The sequence below is a fragment of the Castor canadensis genome, chromosome 15 (assembly GCF_047511655.1).
Source record: "Castor canadensis chromosome 15, mCasCan1.hap1v2, whole genome shotgun sequence".
Classification (NCBI taxonomy): domain Eukaryota; kingdom Metazoa; phylum Chordata; class Mammalia; order Rodentia; family Castoridae; genus Castor; species Castor canadensis.
The window spans coordinates 3,201,696-3,218,989 of record NC_133400.1 but is presented as its reverse complement, the minus strand read 5'-3'; positions in this window follow the sequence as shown (position 1 = coordinate 3,218,989).

Below are 17,294 nucleotides of genomic sequence, written 5' to 3'. Positions count from 1 at the left end.
CACTGTCCTCACCCTCCAGGGACAAGATGGGACCTACAGCTCAGCTGCCCCCAGAGAGACCTGTATGAGGAAGAGCTCAGATGCAGGAGGGGGGTTAGGGTTCATCTGGCCAGATGTGGGTATTCATGGGCAGACATTATACCCCTGCTGCATGCTAGGCCCTTGGAGAGGCACAGGAGCCAGAATAACCTGACAAGTCTGCTTAAGACCATCCTGGTGCCTGCCCTCGGGTCCTGACACACCCCCAAGCATGGTATTTCCCAGTTCCCAGTCCCTGCCCTTTCAGGGCCAGGCACCCTTTCACATTTGTGCCCATATCTGAGTATTTACCTCCCCATAAACTGCTAGTCCCTGCCTTTCGCCTTTCTCCAGGGCTCCCTGGTGCCCAACCCCCTTGAGGAGCTGACAGCTCCCCATGAATGGTATCACCTCCCACAGGTGCCAAGGAGCCAATTCTGGCTTCCTGAGTCCTGTGTCCAGGTTCTTCCCTGAGGGAACTATGTGACAGAGTGGCTCCAACTGTGTCCTCTAGTGGTGAGGAGGGAGATGGACTCTGGGTGGGTGGAGAAGGACAGGACAGAAGCTTTGCGCAAACCAAATGCTCAGTGGAAGTCGGCCTGTCCCTGGGCTTCAGATTCCCCAAGAAATGGGAACATGGTCATTTCCACAGGTGCTGACCGAGTGCCAACTACGCAAGCAGCTCCGATGTCATCCCCTACTCATGACAACCCTCTGAGGATGATGGTTATTTTTTCTTTTCCCAGCTGTGGGACCTTCGGCTTAGGGAGGCCACAGGTCACCTACCTGGTGAGTGAGTGGAGCTTTCTTACTGCTGGCTCTGGTGCTGGACTCTCATATGCCTAAAGAAAGGTAACCACCAGGCACTGTGAGGGAGGGGTGCACTACAGAGAGGAGGCAGGAATTTGCATCTTGTCACCTGCCTGAACTGCGATAGAAGGCAGAGTCCAGTTAATCTGCTTCCTCCCAGGGCCTCTGAGGACTTGGGTTTTCACCTCAGGACCATGACTTCTCCCTGTGGCCCCACTTCACTTTTGGGCCCCACCCTCCTCTGCAGTGGGCATCCTGCCCACTGTGGGATGCTGAGCACTGACCCTGGCCTCTACCTGCTAGCACTGTCCCCCAAAGTGTGACAGCCAAAACCATCTCAGCTCTTGGTTGAGAACCCTTGTGTAGTTTCTAGTAGTCTCCAGTCCGGACGGCTTGCCTGAATCATCGGGGGCTCAAGAGTAACTGACACTCTTCCCCACCCCGGCCTGACAGCCCCAGGGGCTCTGACTTAGTTGGTCCACACAGCCCAGGCTTGGGACCCTCCGTCCTTCTAGCACATGTCCACTCAGCCTTGAGCATCTGTTGATGCAGCCAGGCCTCAAGGGCTGACTTGCTAGGACAGACAGGCCTTCGCCAGGGAAACGGTGGGGACAGGTTGAGTAAAGGATACAGCTCCAAACTGGCAAAAGGACACTTGCTCAGAGCTCCAACAGCGAAAGAAACAGAGAGAAGGGAAAGAAGGGACATTTCTGGAGAAGGGTAACAGCCCTGCAACTCTGGCTCCTTTTGCTTTCCTTGTGCTCAATCCTGACCCAGAACTTTCTGTCTTTTTCTTGTCCACCGTCTAGCACTTTAATCCACCCCGTCCTTCACGGCTTCCTGCTGTTTAGTTTTGCTTTCTCTGGCACAGGCTGTGATGCCCATGAGGGGCGGGTTGCAGTAACTCCTGCTGTGAAAGAGAACTGAGTCTAGTACCCAGAGCCCACCTGAATATCACAGTCCTGGCAGCCAGATAAGAAGTCTGCTCTGAGGAGCGGGGACTGGTATTAAGGTAGGGACCTGAGCTCTGGGAGGAGAGTGGGCTTTGCAGCCTCACCATGCTCCCCCTTCCAGCAGGAAATAGCTGCAGAGAGGATTGGAGACCAGGGCTGGAGGCCAGGCCAGGGCCACCCATCTGCCTCTGCTCAGAATCACCAGCTGGGAGTCCTCAGGCATGGTCTTGGCAGGGGCTGTAAAGTCAGGCTCCTGACACCTGTCCCCAAATCGTCTGAGCCCTGGGACCCCTGGGGTCTGCTGAGGCAGTGGGAGGGACACAGTTATAGCCACAGTTGGTCCTGTCCTTCAGATTAACCACCTGGGAAGCAACTTCTGGTGCACAGTGGCACAAGTTCCAAGCACTTCCAGAGTACCTACCCTGTGTCAGGTCAACCTGCCCCTGGCGGTCATTACAGTCTAACTGCCAGGAGAGAAAGAAAAGCAATGGGAGTTCATGAAGGGTGGGGCAGGAGTGGCTAGAGGGTAGACAAGAAAAAGAAGGTTCTGGTCAGTACCAAGAGGGTGCACAGGAGCCAGAGTTGTAGACTGTCGTCTTCCTCTGGAAATGTCCTTCCTTCCCTCCACCCCTCTTACCGTTGGAGCTCTGAGCAAGTGTCCTCTTCCCAGTTTGGAGCCAAATTTTATACTCAACCTGTCCCCAGAGGTTCCCTGGTGAAGGCCTGTCTGTCCCTTCAACGGGTTAATCCTCAGGGCCTAGACACATCAAGTGGAGGTGTGAGGGAGGGAATGAAGGACAGAAGTCTCCAGAGTCTGGTGGCCGATGCGTTTTCAGTGAAGAGGCAGATGCCAGAGCCCAAAGGAACTATTTGACAAATGCCACACAAGTGGGCTGCTGGGAGCCAGGGAGAGCAGCCCTATTTCTATGCCCAGAACTAGTGGGCAGGGACTGGTCCTGTCTGCATGGCCCCCTCTTGTTGCCAGTGCTGTAACGTGGAGACATGGCAGCTGAAAGAAGTGGTGGCTAGATGAGGAAGCAGGGGCCACACAGAACCACAGGTGCCCAAGGCAGCCGTGGTGACCATGGACACTTTCAGGACAGGCCCAAGCTCAGCAGGACCAAGTGGGGCCCATGTCATTGGAGCCTGAGGTGGCCGGTAGGCAGGAGGGGCTCTGACCCCACACCCTCAATCTTCAGCAGTGGCAGATCTGAGCTATGAGAAGCCAGTCTTCCTGGCCACTGTGGCTCAGCCTCCTGTGCCCTGGAGCACCACCCACTCATGCCCACTTTGGAGGGATTCGGGTGGGGTGGGAGGCGGGAGGCATGACTCTTTGGGAGACCATGTTTCTATTCATAACTCCCATAGTCTCCTCCCCACTCGTGGCACATCTGTGGAATTCAGTTTCATATTCAACAACCATCCACGGAGTGTGGAGCTAGGTTAAGATGGTGGAACCTTCTTTATCCCTCATCCTTTTATGTTCTGGTTATAAGCCCTTGGTTGGGATGTGAGGAGCGAGGTTCATTTCCATCTGGGCTGGCTCTGAGATTAGGGATGGAGCCTCAAGAAACCCTTGCAGACCCCTCATGGTATGTGGCATCATGGGGAAGTAGCTTGAACTCCCAAGTCTTGGTTTTTCTCTCTGACATACAGGGAAGCAGGGTGAGCGGGACCAGCTCAGCGACCATGGTGAGGATGAAAATAACAGGGAGCCAAGTTCACTGTCAGACCAGACTGAGTACCAGGGATCAGAGCCAGCCTCTGCTTTGGGCTGCACTGGTACCAGGTTGGGCAGACACCAACTTGCATAGACTTCTCTGGCCATGCTGTTTTCACCTCTTTTGTGGACGAGGTGACAGATGTGTCAAGCAGCTCTTAGGCGAGTGGGTGATGGCCTGGGCTCCTGGTCACCCACTGGTCAGGAACACTCACCATGCTGCCTCTTAATGTACACTATTGATGAGCGTCACATACACTGGAGATCAGGGACACTGGTGCAAAAGGGACCACAGAAAACAGGTTCCCCATAGAAAAAGCAGCAACAGATGTGAGGTCACAAGGACCAAAAGCACTTCCTTAAAACAAAACCTTCAGAAGACACCACAAAGAAGACATGAAGACGACATGCAGGCTAGAAGAAGCCACTTGCATCTCACATACCAACCAAGGGCTTGTAACCAGAACATAAAAGGAGCTCTTAGAACTCAGGAACAAGGCTGGGCACAGTGGCTCACACTAACTACTGCCCCTACTAGCTAGGAGAAGCGATCAGGGATATCACAGTTCAGGTCAGTCAGGCAAAATTTTCCCAAGACCCCATCTCAACCAATAAAGCTGGGTGTGGCGATGATGTCTATCATTTCAGCCACAGGAGGAAGCATAAATAGTATGGGCAAGGTCCAGTCTGGCCCAGGTATAAACACAAGACCCTATTTGGGGTTGGGGTGTGGCCCAAGTGGTAGAACACATGGCTGACAAGTATAAGATTCTGAGGTCCAACCACCTTAACCACAAAACAAAACAAACAAACAAAACCCTGTAAAACAAGGCAAATAACCCAATTAAAGACTAGGCAGATGGGCCTTCAGTGTCAGAGCTCATGTTAACTGCACAGGCCCTGGGTCCCATCCCCAGCACCAGAAGAACAAAACCAAAACAAACAACAGAAAACAAAAACAATTTGGCAAAAGAGTCGGGTCTATTTCTCAACAAAGAAGATATTCAAATATTCCACAAGCCCATGAAAAACATTCCACACCATTGCCATTAAAGAAATCTGAATCGAAACCACGATGAGTTGCCACTTCGCTTGAACTAAAATAACTGTAACTAAAAAGGATCAGCAAGGAGGTAGAAAAGCTCCTCCTCTGCTGCTGGGACTGTGATCCAGCCTCTTTGGAAAATAGTTTCGCAGATTCTTAAAAAGTCAAACATTTATTTCTCAGAGGAACTGTCAGTTCCACTGAGACCCACCCATGAGAACACACATGTGCACAGTAGCACTGCTCACAGTGATCCATCCACACTGTGGAATATTATTCAGCCATAGAAAGGAGGCCAGTGCTATGCATGCTGCATTGTAGAAAGACCTCAAAAACGTCATGCTCAGCCCTGCTTAGTGGCACTCACCTGTAATCCCAGTAGATGGGAGGCAGGGCCTGGAGGATTGTGAGTTTGAGGCCAGTCTGGGCTACATAGCAAGTTCCTGTCTCAAAAACTAATTAGATAACTTATTAACTAACTAAATAAAGCAAAACACCCACAAGCTCAGTGAAAGAATCCAAGCACAAAAGGCCACCCAACATGTGATTCCCCTGATAAAAAATGTCCAGAACAGGCAGATCCACAGAGACAGAAGGTGGGTTAGTGGTCATCAGGGGCTGGGGACAGGAAGGACTTCAAATGGGCAGAGCAATCTGTAAATTGACTAAAAATTTAGAATGATGTACTTAAAAGAGGTGAATTTCTAGGTCTGAAAATTACTCCTCAATAAAGTTGTAATCTGATGACAATGACGCCATGGTGACACCTGCAGGGGTGGCCACAAAGCCGAGGCAGGCAGAAGTGCTTCATCCAGGGAAGTGACCAAATCACTCACAGATGCCCAGGCAGCCGCCTCTAGCTGGGACAGTGACCTCTTGGGCTCTGGGGTACCAAGAGCCCCCCAGTATCCCTGAAAGCTGGATGCAACAGGAGGAGAGGAAAAGCCGAAGCCTGGGGGCGGGGGACTGGTCCGCCTGCAGGGAGGACGAAAGGGGGTGCTGAACAAGAATGGGAAGAGGGTGTGAAAGAGGAAGAAGGTGAGAAGCAGAAGTTTCTGTGACAGGGAGGGGCCGAGCTGCGAAGGGCAGAGCAGGGAGGAGAAGATAAAGCCCGGGCCCCTGCAGGTGTCCCATCTCACAGACAGAGCCAGGCTCTGATGGGAGACCAGCTGCCCCCTGCCCAGGCCACCCGTGGGATCAGGAGTCAAGTCTCAAATTCCCAGCCTCACATGGGACAGTGAAGGAAAGTAGAGTGGCCGGGCGCTCTTTCCCGCTCTCCTTCGCTCCACACGCGACTCCCTGCACATCTCTAAGTGCCCAGGCAGGCCCTCTGCCTCCTGGAGCCCACACCCAGCAGGGTTGCAGTGCGTGAGGCAAGAGTGATGGGAATAGGGAAGCAAAGCTGAGGGGTGGGAGGAGCAGGCAGCCAGGTTCTGGGTTAAGGAAGGAGGGTAAGTCTGGAAGGGTGGCAGTGATGACAGGATCAGCCTGTGAGGGGCCCTGGCAGGTGGATCTGAGGGCCTGGGTAGCATGAGCCATGACTGAGGTGAGCAGGGCTAGAGCAGCAGACCATGCTCTGGAGTCTGGATTTTGCAGTGGGGCAGCCCTGTGCAGAGAGGCAGCCTGGAAAGACTTTATGTGCCTCTAGGGAGGGCGGATTGGGGGTGAGGCTGGAGGCAGAAAGTGAGGGGTGGGGGGATGCACAGATGGATGGTGCCTGGGTGGGTGAACTCTCCAGAGGTGTTCCGGAGCTGAGAAATAAACCAACCAAACAGCCTAAACACTGCCCCACAGCCATAGGAAAGAATGACAAAGCTGGGAGTGGTGGCTCACGCCTTAATCCCGGCTACTCAGGAGGATCATGGTTTGAGGACACAAGGTGTGAAAGAGATCACAGAAAACAGCCTCAAGAGAGCTCAAGCCGATGCACCCCACAGAAAAAGTAGTGTCTTATAATTGATGCAAAGTCATGAGAACTGAGAGCACTTCCTCAAGATGAAACCTTTAAAAGACACCACAAAGAAGACGTGAAGACGAGCTAGAAGACACTTGCACCAACCAAGGACTTGTACCCAGAAGAAAAAGGAACTCTTAGAACTCAAAAATAAGGCTGGGCAAGGTGGCTCACACCTGTAATTCCAGCTACTGGGGAGGCAGGGATCAGGGGGATCAGGGATCAAGGCAAAAAGTTCATGATATCCCATCTCAACCAATGAAGTGTGTCACCCCAGCTCACCCAAGCTATGCAGGAAGCATAAATAGGAGGATTAAGCTAGGCTGGCCTGGGCAAAAACATGGACTCTATTAGAAAAATAGCTAAAGCAAAAAGGGTAGGTGTATGGCTCAAGTAGTAGAGGGCTGGCCTAGCAAGTGGGAGGCCCTGAGTCCAAACTCTAATACCATACACACACGAAAGAAAGAAAGAAAGAGAGAGAGAGAGAGGGAGGGAGGGAGGGAGGGAGGGGGGAGGAAAAAGGAAGGAAGGAAGGAGAGGAAGGAAGGAAGGAAAGAAAAAGAAAGAAAGAAAGGAGGGAAGGAAGGAAGGATGAAAGGAAGGGGGGAAGAAAAGGGAGGGAGGAAAGGAAGGGAGGGAAGGAAGGGAGAAAAGGAGAGAAAGGGAGGGAAGGGAAGAAGAAGGGAGGGAGGGAAGAGAGGAAAGAGGGAGGGAAGGAGACAGCGCTCTTTATATCCCCATGTGGAAGATCCAAGGGAGACAGCAGGTGCAGACCAGCACGCAACTGCCCCTCACTCACCAGAAAGGGAGGAGAGGTGTGTCTGTGGCTGCTTATGTGTGGCATAAAGTGACTTAGCTCTGGAAGCTTCTGCAGACCACTGTGATTACAAATGCAGGACTAAGCATTATTTAAAAACTGTTCCCTAACCAGTGCTATCGAATGGGTATTCCTGTTCATATACCCAAGTACCCTTGAAGGATAGCAATGTCATCTGTTCCCTGGCACATCCTCACCTGTCTGCATCTCAACAGAGAACCAGAAAGCAGCAGAGGGTGGAGAGACTCCATCCACAGACCACGCAGGGCTGGCAGGGGCTCCCCTGCACTCCAGCTCACTGTACATGTCCTGAGTAAATGAGGCCTTTCTGCCCAGGAGGCAGACGCACGTTTGGGGGATCCCAGCAGGCTGTGGGTGAGAGCGCTCAGGGAGGAGGTGAGGCCACCCCCCTGATGCCGAAGAAGCCCGTGATGAGGAGTCTGGCACCAGAGGAGGGCAGAGGAGAGCTGGGAAAGGAAGACCTGCCAAACCCTGACTGTGGCTGCAGGGAACAGGAGAGGAGGAGCTGGCAGTCCTGTGCTCTGTCCCATGTGGCTGTCCCAGTGTGCCAGCCCAGTCTCGAACCTAGTAGTCACCATTTGTCATAGGGAAGAGGACACATGCCTCTGTGAGACAGCTCCCTCTTAAACCCACGAATACGTGGTAAGCACTTTTTTTATGGGACAGGCTCAACTGGGGTGAAAAGCATTTTCTTTCCAAAGCTGAAATTTGCATTTCAGGCAAATTGGGGTGCTACAAGCTGGCAGCAGGCAGCTCTTTGTGAGAGCCGCCTGGCTCACCACGACTTGGCAGTGTCAAAGTCAACCTATCTCCGGGCATCAAAACAGACGCAGTGGCGTGCGGGCTCTGCCCACACGGCCTGGGCACTGTGCTGGCATTCTGCAGTGGCCCAAGAACTCCTGGCCACTGGCTTTTAGCCCTCCCCAGAATGGTGTGGCCACTGTGAGCTCTGGGTGGGTTCACAGGAGGCAGTGCCAGTAGGTGGGGGAGTCACATGTACCACTGAGTGCTTGGGAGCACTCACCAGACCCCAGGGGGCCTGGAGGTTCCCCAGGACACTCCCAGCTTCCCTAGGGTGGGGGAAGGAATTGGATGCCAGAGCCCTCAAAGGGCCAGCCATAGCAGTCTGAGAGATGGACCAGCCAGACCTCGGATGCACTGCACTTCTGTTCTCAGTGTCTGGTCACTTGCACATCTGTTTGTCTGTCTGTCTAGTCATCCATCTGTCCACCACTCATCCATCCATCATCTGTGGAGTTTTCCTTGAGGACTAGGCTGGCAAGGCTTGGGCAACAGAATTCTAACTCAAGCTGCAGGTACTATTTGTGATTTGCTGGTGATCACATTAAGACAAGTAAAAAGAAGCAGGTGAAAGCCATTGTAAGAACATCTTTTGTTTAACCTGTTTTATCCAAAAATTATTTCAACATGTCATCCCACATAAAAATGATTAATAAGATAGTTTACATTCTTTTTTGCTCTAAAGCGGGTGTGTATTTTACAGTTAAGGTCCATTTTGATCAGATCGGTGGCTGGTGGCTGCTGGCTGCCGCCCTGGACTGCACACATTCAGGGATACAGAATGGAGTCACAGCCAGATGTCTGCTGATGGGAGCAGATCTGCAAGTGCTGACCGTGTAGATCAGGGCTTGGTTAGCACCGTGGGGATGCAATGGCCAAGATGGATCCCTCTGGACTCTCCTACCTGGGCTCAGGCTCCTGCTCCTGCTTTGTTACTTGGTGACTGGTCAGCCACAGGACTGATAGGCATTTAATGAACTCACTGTGAGGAGGATCTACCCGTGTTGTGGACTGGCAAAAGTGGAAGTACTGGTCCTGGCTAGATGGTTAAGGCCATGGTAGCTGGAACTCTGTTCCTGCCCCTGGAATGGAAGGAGTAGCTCTCAGGTCCCCAGGGACAAGCAATGTCACCTTAAGGGCCATATCAGGCCAGGTGTGGTGGCTCAGACCTGAAACCGCAGCCATGCAGGAGGTGGAGATCAAGGAAATTGAGGTTTGAGGCCAGCCCAGGGGTAGGTGGTGGGAGGGCAGTTAGCCAGACCCAGTCTCAATCAATAAGCTGATGTGGTGGCGTATGGGGCATGGGGAATTGTGGCCCAGGTTGGTCCTGGGCAAAAACACGACTATCTGACAGAGGTGTGGCTCAAGTGGCAGAGAGCTTGCTAGCAAGTGCAAAGCCCTGAATTCAAACTCCAGTGTTGCAAGAAAAAAAAAAAAAAAAGAAAAAGAAAAGCAAAAGGCCCCTATCTCGGGTTGCTCCTGAGTATATGGGAGAGGTGGGCATGGGGTTTTCACAGACACAACCTGGCGGTTACTTTGCTGGGGAAACACTCAGCGGCCAGAATGCAAGAGCAAGACCTGCAGTCTCCACACAGAAACCGTGTGGCACTGGTGGGAGAAGAGAGGTGTGGCTGACATAGGTCACAGACACCGGGGGGACTGCCTGAGAGGGACACCCAGGAGCTCGGAATGAGGGCTGGATTCCAGAAAGGGGAGAGAAAGGTAGGTGGGCAAGGAGAGACAGGGTCTGACATGGCAAAAGCCCACATGCAGGGGTGTGTTTAAGTGTTCTCTGTCGCTTTCTATACTTGAGCTACTCTAGAATAAAAAATTAAACCCTTCTGAATCAAAAAACAAATCAGTGAGTGACCTTGAGAAAGTCACCTAAATTCTCTGTGCGTCACATCTGGAAAGCAGGCACAACAGTACCTATGTCACTGGGTTAACACGGGGGCAAAAACGTCATTGTTTATGAGCAGTGTCTGGAAATAGAACCACTGGCTCACGACCAGTGGTTGTGAGCATTTATTGAGTGCTTACTGTGTGCCAGACGCCAATGAACCCATTTACTCCTAGAAGCAAAGGTGAGACCAGCCACTGCCCCATTCACAGCTGACAATACTGAGGCAGGGATTGAGTAGGGAGCTAACTAATTGCCAGAGTTCCCGGCTGGGTATAGTATGGGTCCAGAATTCGAGCGTAGCCAGCCAGGCTTAGAATTTGCATCTTCCCCACCTCCACAATCCTGTCCCCAAACGATATCCAATTCCTACCTTTCCTGAAAACTGAAAATTATTTAAACAAACCTGCAGTGCCAAGTCACCCACTAGAACCTGGTGCCTGGCAGCCCCTTGAGAGGCAGGGGTGACCATCTGGCCACTGGTGGGTCACAGCTGGCCCTCCCCCCAACATGGATAAGTGCGTGTAGAAGATCAAAGTGCCACCTCTGACTAGGGGTGACTCAAGAACACTGCAGCCAACCACTTACTAAAGATTGCTGAAACACTGCAGCCAGGAGCCCCGTCCTTTTGTCTCTCAGCTATAAAGACACCAGGCAGGGTGGCTGTGTGCACAGAATGGGTGCTGGGATCGGAGGGGAGGAGCAAGCCTGGCTGCCTGGAGGCCCCCAGCTGCCTGGGCCTAGGAGGGAAGGTGATTACCGCTCCACTGCGGCACACCGGAGGAAAACTCGGATGCTCACAGACCCTCCTGGGTTGCCAGCTGCCTCCCATGAGCAAAAGAATTGCACCACAAATGACTGTCATCATCCCCCCAGGCCACTGCCAGTCAACTGTGGGGAGAAAAATGAGCTTTCTGTTCTGCACGTCACTTAATTGTAATATCTCATTTAATTCAGCTGGAAGAACTATCAGCTGGGCTGGGTAGGGTGGGATGGGGACAGCAGCTTCTCTCCAGTTGGGGTCTTTGTAGTCTTTAAAACACCCCTTTAAAACACAGCAGTGTCTGTGACTTCTGCTGTAAGACAGCATAGATCGAATTTCTTAGCAGTCACTGAGAGGTGCAGGAGGTGCCGGGCGCAGGAAGGTAGAAGGGGCTGAAGACAGGGCCCTCCCCACGCCTTCCAGAATTTTTCCTCCAACCCCAGCTGCCTCCTCATACCTCTGGGACAGGAGATCAGTGGTGGTTTCACGTCTCAGGGACCTCGCACAAGCTGGGGATGGTTGCTCGCTCTTCTGGGGTGGCCATCTGGGCTTCCACTGCTCCCCATCCCCTCCTGGCTGACTCTCCTCTCCTGACTGCCCATTTGGACTAAGTGCCTGGCCTTTGCAGAGACAGGAAATTAACCTTAAGCTCAGGCCTTGCGCTCGCCCCGTGGCTTTCACTAGCTTTAATCCTTGGCTTCATATCCTCAGTGTCTAGCCCTGAGGTGAGAGGGATGGGCCAACCAGAGCCATGCAGAGGTCAGGAGCCCTCGTGGTGGAGGAAGTCAATCTAGATGGAGGGGAAGAGGAGGACAGTTCTGGAAGTCTGTCCAGGGAAAGGCAGGCATGGCATCTTGGGGACCTCGAGTAACACTAGGGTCAGCACTGGCAATTTCAGGCTTATCTACATTGCAAGCGGACATTTCTGGCAATCAGCCATGGGGTTGAGCGCTGCAGACTCAGTGAGTTCCCCGAGTTCACCACACTGGCTTTGCTGCAGTGGCTGGAGTGATAACTGAGTTCCTGGCAAACCCGAGAGCCCCGGAGGAAGAGGCTCCAGTCTCCTGCATGGACCTTGTCTTTCAGCAAGGCCCCCACTGCAGTGCTGGCAGAGTTGGAGAGTAGCTAGCTGGTCATCTCCTCTCAGGGGTTTCAGAAAGCCCAGAACCCCCACCTGCCTGTACCCTTTCCCAGATTTCTTTTCCCAATGCTCAACTATGGTTTTTAAATTGAGATAAAATGCACATACCATAAAGCTCACCATTTTAATGCGTACAACTCATTAATTTTAACTCATTTTAATGTGTATAACTGTGAATGATACATTCACAGTTGTACAAACACAATCTAATTCCAGAACATTTCTGCCACACCCCCCGCCAAGAAACCCCACATCCCCCAGGTGGCACCCCCCCAATCCTTTCCTTCACCAACAGCCCAGGGCAACGGTCTGCTTTCTGTCAGTGGATGTGCCTGTTTGGACAGTGTATGCAGATGGCACCACACAGGCTGTGGTGTGGGCCTGGGTCTGGTTCCAGGTACAGCTATGTTGGACATTGGGTTGTGCCCACTCTGGTTATTTTGAATAAAGCTGCTATAAGCAGTCATGGATTGACTTTGGTGTGGACTCGTTTTCATTTCTCCTGGGAACCCCAACATTTAATGATCAGAAAAAAAGACAAGAAGGAAGGACCAGAGAGGAGAGAAACAAGAGAACACAAGACAGAACCCTGCCAACTTGGAGCCGTGATGCTTAGCAACATGGCTCTGCAGACGGGAATCTGGAGGCAAGAACCCTGGGAGAGAGGAAATGGAAGGCAACTGCTGGCTGTCTCGCCAGCTGCTTCCCAGAGACCTCAGTGTGGGTCAACACTGAGGATGGAGGATGTTTTACCACAGTTATGCACAGCGCCCCAGTTTGACCATCCTGGACTATAGTGGAGATGCACATTTGGCTCTGGGAATGGAACCCAGGGCCCTGTGTATGCTGAGCACATGCTCCACTGGCTCCACCCCAATCCCAGCCAAGGACAGATTCTCTGCTCCATGTCATAACATTGTCCAGGAGGCTGGCAGTGAACCTTGCCAGGGGTTTACTCAGTTGAAGCTCCTCCGTGTTTTTGATGCCCAGATGCTTGGGAACCACTGGGCTCGCTAGAGACAGGTGAGTGTTTGCACACAATTTGGGGAGACACTACAGGGACTCCTTTGCTCTTGGCCAGAGACTGGTTGGTTTCCAGCAAAAGGATATGGGGTGGCAGGACTGGCTAGGTATTCTAGAGGAGCTGATAATGATGGGGTCAACCTGGGCAAAGAAGCTTGCCAGACGTGGGACATCCACCAGCTCCTGTGCAGTTCTGGGGAGGGAGATGGAAGCGCAGCAGAGCAGCCAGCAGTTGGGCCTCTCCCTAAGTGGCTCCCAGACAGCCACTGAGCTCTGAGCCTTGAGGGTCAAAGAAGCAGTGCCTGGAGGCCCATCTCCACTTTCCTGGAGCACAGTTCCTGAAATTCAAAGTGGCCAAGCTGACATGGGGTGGACAAGAACACCGGGAGGCCAAAGAAGTGGAATGTAGCAGGCTGTTCTGGGCTGGACCCTTACGCCCCTGCTGAGAAATGTGCCCCATCAGCTGCATGGGGGTCCAGAGACTTTGGCTCTCCTAGTGACATGGCAGTGATGAAGCAGCTCAGGCCAGACACAGCGAAATCCTGAGGCACCGCCTGCTCTGAGCTCTGTTCTCATAGGAGCCTTTTCTCTGGGGACTATGCCTTTCCCTGTAGTGACTCCAGCCGGGCCCGGTACCTTGGTGTGCGCTCTGTCATGCCTTGGGACAAGAGCTCCTGGAGGTTGCACTGGGATGGGCTGGGCTTCTGAAGTTTCTGCATATGTCACAGAACAGTGTCGATTGCTCAGCTGTTCAGTGTTACTAATCACTGTTGGTGGCTGAGCTTGGCCTCTGCCCACTTACAGCTACCTGAGTCACTTCAGACATCCAAACCCTTTTGTTATGAGACTTAAAGACAAAAACCACATAGTTGTCCTAAACGAAAGGAGCTGGAGACAGAGCTGGGTTCAACACCAGGAGCTAGAGATGGAGCTGAGTTCAATATCTCTTGGTGCACCTGCCAGGAGCCCCTAGGAGCAACTGGCCAGCCCCCCTCAGTGTGCTGCCCAGGAGCCTCCAAGAGAGATCAGCAGCAGGAACAGCAGAGATGTCCGTTTTCTGAGACTGGTCCTAATGTTTAGAATTCTGTGGTCACACAAGCATCAAAGCATTCAAGAAGTGCCCAGCTCCACTGCCCCTCCCTGTCCCCTGCCCCTGCTCAGGGCGAGACTGGTGTAGGCGTGCTGTGTCTCAGCCCTCCTGATCCTCGTATCTGATGACATCCAGTTCTCAGCCACAGTCCCTGTCCCAGGAGGCCAGGCTAGTCACTTGGCCAAGCACTGAGCAGTGAGATGTAGCCCTGGCCAACCCAGCCCCAGCTTGCAAACTGGTGACCATGTGCCCTTCAGGCTACAGGTACACCCGAAGGAAGAAGTCCTGCAGTTTGAGGGGAGCATGCCTTGACCAAGGCCAGGTGATGTTGGGGAAATCTTATGGCCTTGCTCTCTCCTCTACGTCTCTGAGGGCTTTGCCTGCCTAGGTGGGGTAGAAATGGATGGCTCTGGCCAATGAGATAAATGTACCACCAGATGTGCTTCTCCTGCCCCAGCAGAGGAGGTTCTGGTGAATCCTGGTGGAGGGAGTCTGGCTGATGGCTGCCCGGAGAGTCTGCCAGTCCCTAGCCTGTACAGCCCTTCCATGGTGCAGCAGAAACCTCATCTCAACTGTGAGCACTTGTGACCTTGCCCCAGCCCCAGGTCCATAGGAACCAGACAGTGTAAGATATAATCAGTTCTGTGCTTAGCCAATGACCCTTACCCTCCACCCAGATCATTCCCAGAAGAGAGAACAGGCTAGGCTTCGGCTGGAGGAGCACACTCCTGGATCCCAGTCGGATGATTATTTTGGGTAGGTGACTAGTGATTTTACATGTGGCTAGCTGGGAATGGCGAGTGGTTTCACAACGAATGCTCAACCGGATGCTGGGTTTCTTTGCTTCTTGTTTTCAGGCCCCCCTACCATCTGCATGAGTCAGTCCACAGACAGCCACTTCTGCAGGTCGGTTTTCCAGTCTATAAAACAGGAAAGCAGATGTAAATAGCAGGGACCAAGATAAGCAAGCTGCAGCTATCTTTTGGATGTTTTAGTCACTTGCTCTTTCAATAATTGTCCACTGAAGTCTGTGAGTAAACTCCTCTTGGGTCAGTCTGGCCAATGGATAAGGAATTAGGAATTTTTCAGGATTCTTTGGTCCTCACAACATCCCTGCAAGTGGGTGTTACATGTTTACTTCTCAGAGGAGGCATGAGAGGCAATGAGCCCATGGTCACAGAACTGGAACATGCAAAGCTGGGCCTCATACCACAAAAGGTGTGGTTTGCAACCCAGCATTCTGGACTAGACACCGTGGCACAAGGGCTGGGTGATCCCACAGATCTAGGGCAGCCTTCTGGAGCCATCTCCAGGAGGGGGCGAGGCACTGCAGGAAACGGGATTCTTCTTGGGAGTGAGCAACTCATGAGAAATATCCAACTCTTTCCTAGTGGCAGGTAAATGCAGAAGAGAACCCGGAGGTGTCACTGGAGTCTTCAGAGGCAGGAGCTCAGAGTTGGGGGACACCAGGCATTGTGCTTAACTTGCTAAAACATTGACTCTCGGCTACTGTGGGCTCCGTCAATGAACTTCAAGAGTATTCCGAAATACAATTATTTACGCATTTACTGATGATGGCTGGAATCGCTTTAGCCAGCACTAAATACCGCATGCTATTCTCTTTACAAGAGGATGCATGCAAGCTGAAGCCAAGGTCAAGTGCAGGCTCTGCTGTCGTCTGCCACACTACTTTGAAAGCAAAAGACAAAAGAACACCATTCTTGGCCATCCTAAAGCTGGACTGGATCTCATAGTTGAATGAAAAACACCTTCAGATTGCTCCTACTGCAGGATTTCAGAAACCTGCAAGGAGACGTTCCCTCCAAAAAGTTAATCCTAAAGAAAGGCTCTCAGCTAGCCTCTTGTCTAAGCAGCACTGAACTTGATCCAAGGCTGCATCCCATCCAGGGTATCTAAGCAGCTAACAGGTCACAGCCAACTTACCTAGCATGTGCTAAGCTGTGGGTTCCATCCCAGCACCGTACACACGCACATGCACACGCGCACACACACTTTCCATTATTTCCTGCCTTCTGAGATGTATGAATTTAGCAATAATGATACTTCCTACTGGGCTTTTTATTGAACTGAAGAAAAAAGAATCCACTGCTTAAGATACTGAGTGTTGATGGAGTCTCAAGGAATGTCAACGAGTAAAGCAGAAGCCTATTCTAAAATATGCTTCTCAGCACTAAAATTGCAAAAAATGTCCACAGGGTACGGAGACTGACGCCAGGGGTATTTTCCTGCTTCTACTTACCGTGGCCGGCTGCAGTGATGTGAGAGACACAGGGCAGTTTCAGAAGCACAGAAGCATCTTTTGAAGGCAAAATTAAAAGGAGGTGTGAAAAGCTGAGAATACGGTATGCAGAAATGATAGGTTTCTTGAGACATCAGAAAAATAAGCTATTAAAATAAGTCAAAGCTAATTATAAAAGGACTTTTTACAGAGGAGGCTTAAAAGCACCAGATCTGTGGGAAGTTGACTTTTAAAAACTTAAATTACCCAGGACTTCTAAGTTGTCTTCTGTTGTAGAGTAATCTGGCTTTATTAGCATTAGCAAAGCCTGCTTCTCCTTAGTAAGCATGCTGCTTTTTGCTATTTATGAAGCTTCCCTATTTTTCTACGTTTATGATCCTTAATTCTTAAAAGCAACTGGGATTAGAAGTATAAAATGAATTAAAGCAATTTGTAACTACTACATAAAAGCTGCACATATTAGAGGGTACCTCTGCTTTAACACACGCATACATTGCTTGTTCAAATCAGGCTAAACAGATTCACTTCCTCACTTAGCATTTCAAATCCTTTCTCCTAGTTCTTCTGAAATGAACAAAAAAATTAATATTTGTTCTATTCACCTTTTAATGCATGGGTGCTATAGAAGAGGTAAAACCCACCTGGGACTGGGAGGGGGGGTAGCTCAGTGGTGGGGTGCTTGCCTGGTATGTGCAAGGCTTTGGGTTCCATCCCCAGCACCATAAAAAAAAAGAAAGTCCACCAGAATGGTTTTAAGTGCATGTCCCTAAACACACAAACACAGGTGTAGCCTCATTCCCTTCTCCTCATTCAAATCTGAGAGTCAGTTAAGAACATCTTGATGAGTAAATTTTTCAGTGCACAAATACACTTTGTATTGCTCCTTCCAGTCTTTTCCATGAAAAGGCAGAGCTGTGTAACAGGTTGCTCTTTGACCTTGGTGAGGAAAGAGGGAGCCTGTTCTCAGGCTGGGGAGAC